General features: G+C 41.8%; 1 long non-coding RNA gene across 3 annotated transcripts in view; it reads right to left on the bottom strand.

The window, feature by feature from the left end:
- Positions 1-12,948, bottom strand: part of LOC138749482 (uncharacterized) — an 82,319-nt gene that overhangs the window by 60,947 nt on the left and 8,424 nt on the right. The window contains exon 1 of one of the 3 annotated variants that reach the window (XR_011348686.1): positions 2,731-2,827. The exons of the other annotated variants lie outside the window; for them this stretch is intronic. This is a non-coding gene — a long non-coding RNA (uncharacterized lncRNA). Of the gene's footprint in view, positions 1-2,730; positions 2,828-12,948 lie in introns of those variants that run through there. 3 annotated transcript variants of the gene reach the window in all.

A 12,948-nucleotide genomic window follows, 5' to 3' on the forward strand; every position in this document is an offset into this window, starting at 1 on the left:
GTTGCGCACCTCTTCTTGGCTCTGAGAGCCATTTCTGAACTCCACTGGTTGGGAGGACACCGCTCCTCTGGGGACTCACCAACACCGGAGATCGGCTGCTCCTCTCCATGGTGGCTCTCTGCTCCGACGTGCCCACCAGTTGGGAGGACACCGCTCCTCTGGGGACTCACCAACACCGGAGATCGGCCGCTCCTCTCCATGGTGGCTCTCTGCTCCGACGTGCAGGTAAGGCCTTCTTCTTTCTTCTCCAGTGATTTTCCTTCTTCCCTTTTCACTGTTTTTCTTACTTTTCTCTTTTGGGTGCCATCTTCTGTCTCTTCTCAGTAACTTTATCTTTCTCTTCCTGTATTTTATGTTAATTGAGCTCTGTTATTTCAAACTTTTTTTTTCTTTTCTCCGGAGAGGGCTGGTTCCATTTGACCAGCCACTACTCCATCACGTGACTCCTGTTATATCTGGTTGTTTTGCAATGAGGATTGGAGAACATTGTTTTATCAGGTTGTACTTGTACAATCAGATGACAAGAAACTTGAACTTGTCGAGGGCCATGAACTGAAATCATACAATATTTTTAATGTTTTTTTTATGTAGATGGTAGGAGAGAAGTACAGAAGAAACCAACTAAACGAGTGCTTCACAGGGAAGGGGGTCCATAAACTTTGAGAAGAGTCCCAAAGGGGCAAAAAAGGTTGTGAATGGCTGCTTTTAAGACCAGAATGCATTTGACTTCAGTCTCACTATTTCTTTAAACATGTTTATTAGTTCATTTGCAACTTCCAATCTATTTTTTGTGATACAACTCCAACTAATCTTTAAAAGTTTAATTTTTATTTGACAGGGTTGTGCATTTACGACTGTGGTGATACAACCATCATCCTTCTGCAGGGGGTGATCTCTGTACCTGCAGAAAGACCACCTAAGGGGCTGACTCCATCTGGCTGGCTATCATCAGCCGACCTGAATATAAACCTCAGCCTGCTCCTCCTGAGCCAGCCAGTTCAAGGCTTGAACTGGTGTTGAGTCTTTTACTGGAAATAAAGCCTGTTGTACAGTCTTTTGAATTTGTGCTTGCTGCTACCTCCGCGCACCACAAAGACCAATTGGTGACTACATTGGTTAATGCAATAGATGCTTAGATAACAATGTGGTGAATTTATTAAAGTCAATCCTGGTGCAGGCTGAAATGCACAAACTGATGCACACACCCCACATGCACAGGCTCACACCTCCCCCTCCCACACATACACAACACACACCCCACACATATACACACACTCAGCTCACCCCCCCCCCCCATCAACTTTAAAAAATGGGTTTACATTTCAATGAGGAAATATCAAACAACAATATTTAACCATAGAAGTTCTTCATAAGAAGTTTACTCATAGGTAAAATCTAATTAACGATTCAGAATGTTTAGATTTCCAGTTAAACCTCTGTGTTTTCCAGAGAATATTTTATCATTTGTTTTCATGCAAACTCAGTAGATTCATCTCAGAAGCAAGGCAATGTACCACTGTGTCCAGCTAGCTAAAATAAGAATTTTCAGAACTTTATGCAAATCCCTCAGAGGCTCTGCAGATCTCGAGCAGGAAATGCTATCCAGAGACTTTTTAAATGCAGTGAATGTTTTGCCCTCACCGTCCCTTCATGAATTGAGTTTCAGAGCCCTCCCACTCTCTGAAAGAATCATTACACAAATCCAATCTAATCTTTCAGCAATTATCTCAGATTGACATCTCCTGATTATGAATCTTTCTGCCAATGGAGGTCCTTCCTGTTCACCTTGCCACGGTTTCTTGTAATTTTATGCACCTCATTTAACTATCCCCTTTGCCTTTCTTCCCAAGGCAAGCTGATTTTTAAATTAAAAAAAATTTAAATTATTTTAAAAAATTTAGACATATTGCGCAGTAACAAGCCATTTCGGCCCACGAGTCTATGCCGCCCAATTTACACCCCATTAACCTACACCCCCGGTACGTTTTTTGAATGGTGGGAGGAAACCGGACGGAGCCCCTGGAGAAAATCCACACAGACGTGGGGAGAATGTACAAACTCTTTGCAGACAGCGTAGGATTTGAACCCAAGTCCGGACCTGATCGCTGGGGCTGTAAAGGTGTTGCACTAAACGCTACGCCAACCATGCTGCTACACCAACTGTTAGAATTCACAAACCCCAAGAACTTTCTCCTCAGAACCTCCTCTTGTGCTACTGCATCCTTCTATGGTTACCCAAACTTCACTCGGTACTACAGATAAGGCCTGAATTGTTTTTCATTCATGCCTGGCGATGATCTCCTTATCTGACTGGGCCAATTCTCAACCATCAGATCACCTTCAGAGAGGTTTGATATGGCAGACCTGAATCAGCTGAAAATAAAATGAGTCCAAATTCCCACCATGACAGACATTGAACTTATGGTAGTAAAAACACACAGAAAGGTTGGAGGAACTCAGCTAGTCTCACAGTCCATGGGAGATTTTTAAAAAATTACTGATGAGTCCTTCATCAAGGAATAAGCAAAGAACAGGAAGATGTCAGAATAAAGACTGAAGACTGGCTGAGGGAGGAGTGCAGACCAACAAAAGATGTTAATTGGACAAGAGGAGAGATGAGAATTGATTTTGGTTTTGTGAAAGGAGACAAAGGGAAAAGGGAAGAGAAAAAGAGATTTTTTTAAACTTATAGATAACGTTATTTTTCCCGTCGTCAATTTTCACACTTACCTTTCAGAGTGGCCATTCACACAGAACAACTTGTGTACGAATACTGCTGCCTGTTTAGACTACATACCACCTTGCGGTACTTAGGTAGGCTGGACATGGGTCGATGTCGCCTGCTACGTGGTATTCGTTAGCCGATTGTTGTGGACTGCTTGCAGTTCAGTTGAGACTGCAGGCAGTCTGCAATAATATCTAAGGTAAAATTTTGGAATGGGAATGAGTCACTCATTTCTGTCCTTACCCTTTTACACAGACTGTCTCCATTCTTTGACTCGGACTCTGGTTTCACAGCATTATTAGTCATGATAAACCCACCACAGAATCATCCAACAACCCCCTTTGCTCAGTATTATATCTGGTGCTTTTGTTCATAGAATTCTGACACTTGACATTATATACAAGTTACAGTTTGTCTGCGATAGAGTTATTGCCTCAGTGATCCTGACCTCCAGGGCTGTCAGTGTGGTGTTTGGTCATTATTCCTATTTGACCTGCTGAATTTCTCCAGAATTGTGCTTTTTTTCCCCACCCCAAAGATTTGCAGGTTGGGTGATTAACTGAACTGCAACTTGCTTGCAATAAATAGATTGGCAGTAGAATCTGAGGGGAATTATTGGGAAAGAGAGGAGAATATACCTTGATTAGTGTGGGATTAGTGTAAATGAGTTCTTGATTGAGGGTATGGACACAGTGGGCCAGGGGGTTTGTTTCCATGCTGTACAACTGCATGATTCAATAACCCAAAACATAAAATTACAAGATTCTTTTCCATATTGTCTGTATATATTTCTGTGGGTATTTTTCCATGGGCTTTAGATTTAGCTGACAGTGTGTTATTTGATCAAAGGTACATTTGATACATTAATTACTATAATAAGCAAAACTTCTTTAAATATCACAGTGTTTGGTTGTAAGAGTGATTCTCCCTTAAGAAATGGGGAATATGGTTTTGATTTGTTAGAGCACAGGAATAGGCAATGTTGTTCCTTTCTGTAACTCCACAAATTCTTATCCAATTCCTCTCCGAAAGCACCGATTTTGCTTCCATCGCCCTTTCTTCCAGAAAAGAACTCTCAGCCTCATAAAGATTTTCCTTGCATTCTCGTTGGGGCTTTGGCTCAGCACTTCAAATTTGAGTTCCTGGGTACTTGAACCAGAACCACGCCTCTATTTATCCACTTCAGTAAGCCAAGTTTACTCTGAACCTCGAGTTCCCAGGAGAACATCTTCATGTTTGCCAATTCTAACCTCATGGGCTCGTATTCCTCATCCCAGGAACTATCTTTTCATTTGGGTTAGCAGTCAGTTTGAAACTGGCACGACTGTCCTGCTGTTTACAAATACCAAAGTGCCAAATTCTTGGGTTCAGATTGTTCAGCAATCATGGACAGCTCTGGAACCAGTCACCAGACAAGTGTTAGAACTGAAACAGCTCCTCCCCAATTTTTTCTAGGTATTTAACCACCTCAGAGATCTGGCTGTGTGGACATTCAACATCTCCTCACTTGTCAGGAAGCTGCAACAACAACTGCACTTCTAGAGAAGACTAAAGCGGACAAGGCAACTGGCTACCATGATATCAACCTTCTCCAGAAGCTCAATCGAGAGCCTCCAGTCTGATTGCATCGTAATGTGGTATGGTTGCTGCAGAGAAATAGACCAGAGGTCAATCCATAGGACCATAAGAGTGGCAGAACGGATCAATGGAGTCTCCCTCTGCACAACCCATTGACGTGACCTACTGGGATCATTGTCTAAAGAGCACATGCAATATGGTTGAGGACCTCCTCCACCCTGAAAGCAGCGTCTTTCAGCTGCTCCCGTTGGGGAAGAGATCCAGGAGGATCAGAGCCAGCATCACCAGGCTGAGGAACAGTTTCTTCCCACAGGCAGTGAAAACGGTGAAGGACCAAAGGAACTGGCAATACTTACCCTCTGAGACTCTCATATTTACGAAACAATATTTATTTATTTGTAAATATGAATACTTGTCCTGCAGATGTATTGTTTTTCTGTGTGTTATACCTGGTTGTGCATCTCTGTATTTTGCAGTGAAGACCGAAAAACGCTGTTTCATTGGGTTGTACTGTACAATCATATGACAATAAACTTGACGATTTGATGGCTGAGAGGCTTGGGCTGAACTTATTTTGAAGCCACCAGCTGGTCGCTTGAAATGGTTTCAGATGCTGAGATGTAGTGTGACAGCATGGGGAATGAAACGTTTCTTGTACATTCATCTTGGCAGGGTGTGATTGTGCAAAGTGGTGCATGCACCTGATGCAGGTACTGCACCACAACTTCAGTAATTCAGGTTCGATCCTCACCTCTGGTATTGTTTGTGTGGTGTTTGCACGTTCTACATGCATCCGCTTGATGCTCTGGTTTCTTTCCACCGAATATGTAGGTTAATTGGCCATTGTAAATTGCCCTTCATGTGTAGCTGAGTGGTGGAATCCTGGGGAGAGGGGTAGAATGGACTTGGTAGGCCAAATATCCTGTTCTGCGCTGCATCTCTCTTCAACTTATCATCTGTACCGTATGATCTCTGCCCCTTTGTACTGTGTCTGATGTGGTACTATGAATGAGATGCCTGGCTGGATTCCTCGCAATACAAACTCTATCACATGCAAATTAGTGACGTGGGACAAAAATCCTGAACTTGAACTTTTTGACTCAGAGGCTGTCTTAGCATCGTGCTTCTGTGATTATAATCTGGAGACTTGGGCTATGATTGACATCGTGGATTCAAGTTCCAGCACTTCAGATTTATCGTTGAAGATGATGAATGGGTTCAAGCCCAAAACGTTGGTTATGCTCCTTTATCTGTTTGACCTAACATAACATAACATAACAATTTACAGCACGGAAACAGGCCATTAGGCCCTTCTAGTCCGCACCGAACCAAACACTTGCTGAGTTTCTCCAGCTTTGTGTTTTTATTCCAGTCACTGTGTCTGCAGACTTTCGTGTTTTACTCCAAAATGAATGCAGGATATGTAGGTGTGTGTGTTGACGTTTGTCTGTGTGTTTGCTGGTCTGTATGTGTTTGCTGTGTATGTGGGTATTTTTATGTTTGCGTTTGTCCGTGTGTGTGTGTGAGAGAGAGAGAGAGAGATGGGAGCAGCTGCTGTGGTGATGTCACCATAGCAGCAGTACTTTATATGTTGGCATGTTGGACTAAAAGCCAATAAACTGCAGGGAAAGGGATCAAAGCATCCCCAAGCTGGTGTCTTGGTAGATGAGGAAAGGTTATAAAGCTATGAGCTGCTGTATTAGAAAGTCCCAAAAGACCAAGGGTTATGTTTCTTGATGAAATGAAGGAAAAGACAAATATGAGAGAATGCAATCCCAATAGCCCTCAATTTGAACCACTTCGGATATGGGTTGAGTTTACAGGCAGACCCCGAGTTGAAGATGTTTGATTTACGAACAACCCTTAGTTACGAACTGGCAAGCCGGCCAGAAGTAGAATGGCGTCAACTTCCGGTTCGAGTATGGTTGAGTCTAGTTTAAATTATTTTTCTTAAACAGTAAGCAATCTGAGGCAGTGCTTGCAAAATTCCATTTTTTTTCAGAATTTGATTATCTTATATAAATTGAATATTAACCAAATTGCAAATACAAATGTAAAGCAGCGGGCAGGCTAGGGGATGAGTGGCCTGGAAGAGGGGAGGGAGAGGGGGAGGGAGCAAGTGAAAGAGAAAGAAGGAGGGAGTGAGCAAGAGGGAGGGAGCAAGCGAGCGGGGGGGGGAGGAGGGAACGAACAAGCAGGGGGGGATGGAGCAAGTGAGAGAGTGAGAGGGAGCGAGTGAGGGGGAAGGGAAGGGAGGGAGCAAGTGAGGGGGAAGGGAGGGGAGGGAGTGAGTGAGGGGGAAGGAAGGGGAGGGAGAGAGTGACGGGGAAGGGAGCGAGCAAGCAAGAGGGGTGAGGGAACAAGTAAGAGGGAGCGAGAGGCAGGGAGGGAGTGAGAGGGAGGGAGGGAGAAACAAGCGAGAGGGAGGGGAGGGGGAAAACACAAAAACCAGAGAGAGTCAGTAAAAACCATTCCCGTTGTCATTTTACCTACAATGCATAAAATAGGTCATGCCAAACAAAGAATGGAGTAATATTTAATACTTACCTTATGACCATATGTACTTACTTTTCTTATTGCGTACAGTACTGTAATATGTATGAATGCACAGTATTAATATATTTAAGATGTTTTAGTGTTTAATATGCATATAAAGGTAAAATATATCCTATACACCGAGATAAACGTTTGATTAACTGACGCTAAATAAGAACCATATGTACCTGTTCCGACTTGCATACAAATTCAAATTAAAGTTGGACCTCAGTAACTGAACTAGCTTTTAACCCGTGGATTGCCTGTACTTCAATAATAAGTCCGGAGTGCTGGGACTTCAAAACATAACAAGTGTGTTAGCTGAGGTCTCAGGATTATTTGTTCAAAATGCTACCACAGCCCTTTGTAATCTAATTGGACTACAGAAAGGAATCAATTTTCACCATCAGTAAATAGAGGAACACTCTGATGTCTCCGGAAATATTTAAAGAGACAGCACTGTTGGACATGCTCCAGAAGACTGGTTGCATCTGAGTTGACGTGTGTGAAATCCTGCACATTAAATAATTAAAGCATCTCTCTTCATGTTCTGTCCAAACATAACCCCCTCCATTAACTGCCTGCTTCCAGAGAATAGCACCAAGGTGTAAAGAACAGATCATTCCACCAATGTCAATCTTGTATGGTTTAGTGGTCTTCAAAGTAGCTGTTGAGTGTGTTTACACTATAAATTGTGACTATTCAACATAATTAATTGAGTATCAGAATGACACTTTTCCAAGAGACACAATAAGTCGTCTTAAAAAACATATCTCCCTTGTACACTGTCATCTAAAACAAATTCAAATCTCCCAATTAGCAGCAGAATTCCATCTCATTGGCATTAAAACACCGTTTCAATTTATCTCAGATAAGTCTGTAATTTTTAAATATTCATTTAAATAATGGATAATTAATATGTTCAGAGTTTTTTAAAATGTGTGTTTGATAAAAGGAAGAACAAAAGTCGAGAGATCTTTGGCAATACAGTATTTAGAGGGTTAATTTATTTAAATAAATTAGTGACATAACAAAAAAAAATGGATTAAGAAGCTGAAAAGTGTCAATCCTCACACCGGAGAGAATTATAAATGTTAAATTTATAAATGTAGACATACAGGCCATTTTGGTCCACGAGCCTGTGCCGCCCAATTACACCCAAATAACCTATACCCCCCTGGGTAGGTTTCGAACGGTGGGAGGAAACTGGAGCCCCTGGGGAAAGCCCATGCAGACATGGGGAAACCGTACAAACTCCTTACAGATTTGAATCCTGGTTCTCCTCACTGGCCCTTTAAAGGTGTGACACTAACTGCTAAATGAGTTGTTTCTCAGTTGATAGCTTCTGAGACAACATTTCCAGTTCAAAGCTTTATTTAAGTAGAACATTAAAGGTCTCACCTAATGCCAATAATGAATGACTCCTCACAGAAGGAACATGTGCCCTCCAGCCCAGAAGAACCCACCTGACCAAGATTTGGTATAAATATCCCTTAGGGTTTATAAACTGCAGGCTTGTAATGGCACAATCAATGTTACATGGCCAGTCTAAAAAGGAAAGTGCAGGAATTTTTAGTCAATTTCTGCCCCGCGATTTATCCTGCAGGACCCCTCGTACTTTTCGGGGGAAACCTGCAGTCTAAATCACACCGCAAAGTTCACCTCAGCTGATGACTCAGGCCACCTTCCTCCACATAAAACACCAGGGCCTAACACGCACAGAAACTTAATGGGGGCAGTGTAAATGACCACAAGGTGAGTAATTATATTCATTTATATTAAAATTTTCACAGATTTTTACAACATTGCTGTGTAAAAAGCACCCATGTCTGCTCTTTGAGGCAAATGTAAAATATTCTGTGACCTTATTTGGAAGTAAGGCAGGGGAATTCCCACTAGTGCCCTCAGCTAATATCCTTCCCCCAACCAGTGTTAGTGGAGGAAGATTATCTGATGGTTATCACTTGTTTATGCAGTCTTGCAGTTTGCAAAGTGGCTGCTCTTTTTTCTTGTATTATAATCATGACTGCACTTCAAAGGTGTTCATAGCACAGGAGTGAGTGAGTTTTTTGGCCCATACTGCTGATAATGACAGCAATCTCTCAGCTCATCCTATTTGCCGGCATTCGACCCATATCCCTCTACGATTTTCCAATCTAAGTATCTGTCCAAATGTCTTTTAAATTACGTAATTTTTTTACCTTCTTTGGCAGCCTGTTTCAGAATCTTGCATATTGACCTCCAATTGAATGCTCTATGGCAGTGGTTTTCAAATTGCCCCCCGCCCCTTAAACTCACATTCCACTTAAATAATCTCTGTGCCAAAAGAGGTGATTAGTAAGGGATTGTTTAAGGTGGAATGTGAGTGGAAAAGTTTGAAAACCCCAGTTTTAATTGTACCTCATTGACTCGTTATGTGCACAGTTTCACAACTCCCAAGTAAATGGGCCAATGACAATTTTTCTCAAGAAAAATATTTCAGTCACAATTGGGCCTAGAGCAGTGATTCCCAACCTTTCTTCTCCCCACTGACGTACCACCTTAAGCAATTCCTTTCTAATCACAGAGCACTTATGGCATAGGGATTGCTTAAGGTGGAATGTGAGTTTAGGGGGGCAGTTTGAAAATCACTGCTCTATGGCAACCATTCCACACTCTGATGTAACTGGCCAGGACGCTTTCAAAAGAACTCCTATAGAAGTTGGCAGAATTATGGCTGGTAGCCTTGTCTTGCTCAGCCTCAGACAACCTTTTTTACCTATCTATGAACACTGGTGTCACTAAGGGGGGGTGTGGGGTTGCAGTCCGCACCGCGTGATACCATCAGAGGGGGTGACACCAAAATGACTGTCTATAAAATTTTTGTGCAGTGTTTCAGCAGAAATTGATTATTTTTTATAAGAATATTCCTGTAGTTAGTTATAACAATAAAAACATTTTTCGTAAGCCCATTTTACATGTATCATTTATACCTACAAGGCTAAAACTCTATGCCAATTTGCTTTTTGATCCTTCTCACGCGCTCCGGTCAGAGCTGTCATTATTACCCAATTACAATGACGCTTTGAATCATGTGGTTTCATCTGCACGTGCTACAAGCACACGCTGTTGTTTTCGTTGCTGCTGGTGTTGTGATAGTTGCTGTTTTTGTCAAATTTTCTGGTGTTTTAGCCACAATATTCTGGACATTAGTATTTGTGAACTGAAATCAACAATTTATTTGAGAATAAAGTTGAAAGAGAAAAATCAAAAAAGACTTTCGCTCAGTTGAAATCAGGATAATTTTGAAGTAGTTCTTAAACGTTTTATTTGGAATTTTATTGTTTTCTTACTGAATTCTATTGTTTTCTTACATGATTTAGGTTGTGTGTATAATATGGTCATTTAAAGGTGTGATTTTAATTTTGCTAGTTGTTTATCTTGCTACTATTGTCATTACATTCAGTGATATAAAACAATACTAAGGATTCTATATGGTCTGGTACGGAGGAGGTCCATGGGGGAAGGGGGGGGGGGGGAAGGTTGACACCATGAGTTACCGCACTGGGTGACACCAACCCTCATCTGGTAGGGGGGAAATTAGTGGAGTTGTTCAAGTGAACCGGTGCAGACTCGAAGGGCCGATATGGCCTATTTCGGCGCTGTAAACTGTGAAATGGTTTTGTATAGACGCCACTATGAATCCACCAATTTTCATGTTCTGTGCAGACCACCAACATTCTCATCATAGGCATTTATATACAGTACAGCACCAATGCCGTGGAACAACACATATTACAGACTTCCAGTCAATAACATATAACCATCACATTCTACCCTCTTTTCTAGTCATCAAGTTAATTTTGGATTCAGTTTGCCAAAACAACTAGGATCCATTGTACATTAACCTCGAGACGAGTCCGTCATGTGATACCTTGTCAAAGCCCTGACTGAATTGGATGTAAAGAAATTGGGACAGTTTGAAAGAGGCGAAGGGTGCTCATGAAATGCAGATTCCTCATTTCTTTCAAGAGGAATTTTATTCCAAATTGAACTGCATTTAAATAATTGGTAGACTCAGTTGGTAAGTTATGAAATCTTTTATTAATGTGGAGAAAACTTGCCTTGTTATTTGGTATAAGTAAAGATCCAATAGTAGAGGTAATGTTTGGTAGATTTTCTTACTAATATTGATTGTCCTAATGTTCAGTACTTAAATACTTAAGAACAAAATGGCTCCAGATTGAGAGAAAAAAAATCTGGAAGGTTGTTTCTGGTGGATTGCCGAGTATTTCCAGAATGTTCTGCTGGCAATTAAAATGAGGTTTGAAAAACGTAAGTGAGATTGGGATGGATTTTTCCCCCCACTAACCAGAAATTTCATCACAGCAAAATATTAATCGTACTTTTGGCTTTAGAAATATTTGCTTCTGAATTGGACACTTAAAACAGTTATTCTTAAAATTAATTATTTTAAGCCTTGAATCACCAATCCCACACTGCCTCCCAAACCTCCCCCCACCAATGAATTTTCTAATTCATTCATTCAGGTGCCTTGACATTTGGCGTGGGGCGATCATGTCTCTCCATCCATCACGATTTGTGAGGCTCTGAAAAGCAGTTCTTGCCTCCTGTTCTCCTTCGGTGGGCTCCATCTTTGAGCTGACACAGTAGTTGATGCTGAGTTCATGATTATACAAGGAAAAAATACTGAAGAGGTTTCCCGTTGCCTTCATCGGTTGCAGTGTCCATACTGGACGGGTCACCCTGGCCACGGGTCACCCTGGCCATTGATTAGCAGATTCATCCGCCCAGCATTTTTAGTTTTACATCCATAAATTCCAATTTGTAGAATCTGCTTGTAAAAACCATCCACCATCTGCGATCCGTGGCTTCATGTAACCCTGATTGAGGCTAAATAGGTATTGTACATTGTCCAAGGTGACCTGTAGGACGAAAGGAGCTCCTTACACCTCCTTTTCTGAGCAATTGCTCAGCACCGACACTGAATTTTTTTTTTTCTTTGGCTTGGCTTCGTGGACGAAGATTTATAGAGGGGTAATGTCCACGTCAGCTGAAGGCTCGTTTGTGGCTGACAAGTCCGATGCGGGACAGGCAGACACGGTTGCAGGGGAAAATTGGTGGGTTGGGGTTGGGTTTTTCCTCCTTTGTCTTTTGTCAGTGAGATGGACTCTGCGGTCTTCTTCAAAGGAGGTTGCTGCCCGCCGAACTGTGAGGCGCCAAGATGCACGGTTTGAGGCGAGATCAGCCCACTGGCGGTGGTCAATGTGGCAGGCACCAAGAGATTTCTTTAGGCAGTCCTTGTACCTCTTCTTTGGTGCACCTCTGACACGGTGGCCAGTGGAGAACTCGTCACATAACGCCATATAACACTGACACTGAAATACATCACTGTTAATTGACTTGCCCCATTGTCTGTGGAAAGGAAATTTACCAAAATCATTCAAGAGACCATATAAGGTGGAGCATTTCATGGAATAAGTTGCCCTTTCAATCTGACAGCAAGATAATTACTGTAAATTTGCATAAGATGTGGAACATTCATTGAATATATCCATCCATTTATATTATCTCTTTATTTGTCTTGGCGTATTGTAGTCACATTCTGGTCATTGTAGTCAGTGTACCTTATGTATCTGTATAGTTGCCACAAGTATGTCCAAGTTCAAATTGAAATTTCAAGCTCAAATATATTGTCAGAGTACATATATGACATCACATACAACCATGAGATTCTTTTTCCTGAGGGCCAGGCAGAATTACCACTTAACAGTAGTGTGAACTGTACTCAAGATAAAGATACATATAAAAAAGAGAGAAATGTAAACAGACTGCGCAATACAAAGAAACAAAAATATTCAGTGATAAATAATGTGCAAAGTGAGAGTTCTTTCAACGAGTCCCTGATTGAGTTTGTCGTTGAGGAGTCTGATGGTGGAGGGGGAGCAGCTGTTCCTGAACCTGGTGGTGTGAGTCTTGTGACATCGAGACCTCTTTCCCGACGGCAGGAGTGAGAACAGAGCGTGTCGTGGTAATTGTTGCTGCTCTCTGACGGCAGCATTCCACGCAGATTGTCTTGATGGTGTGGAGAATTTTGCCTGCAATTGTGG

The sequence above is a fragment of the Narcine bancroftii genome, chromosome 14 (assembly GCF_036971445.1).
Source record: "Narcine bancroftii isolate sNarBan1 chromosome 14, sNarBan1.hap1, whole genome shotgun sequence".
Lineage (NCBI taxonomy): Eukaryota > Metazoa > Chordata > Chondrichthyes > Torpediniformes > Narcinidae > Narcine > Narcine bancroftii.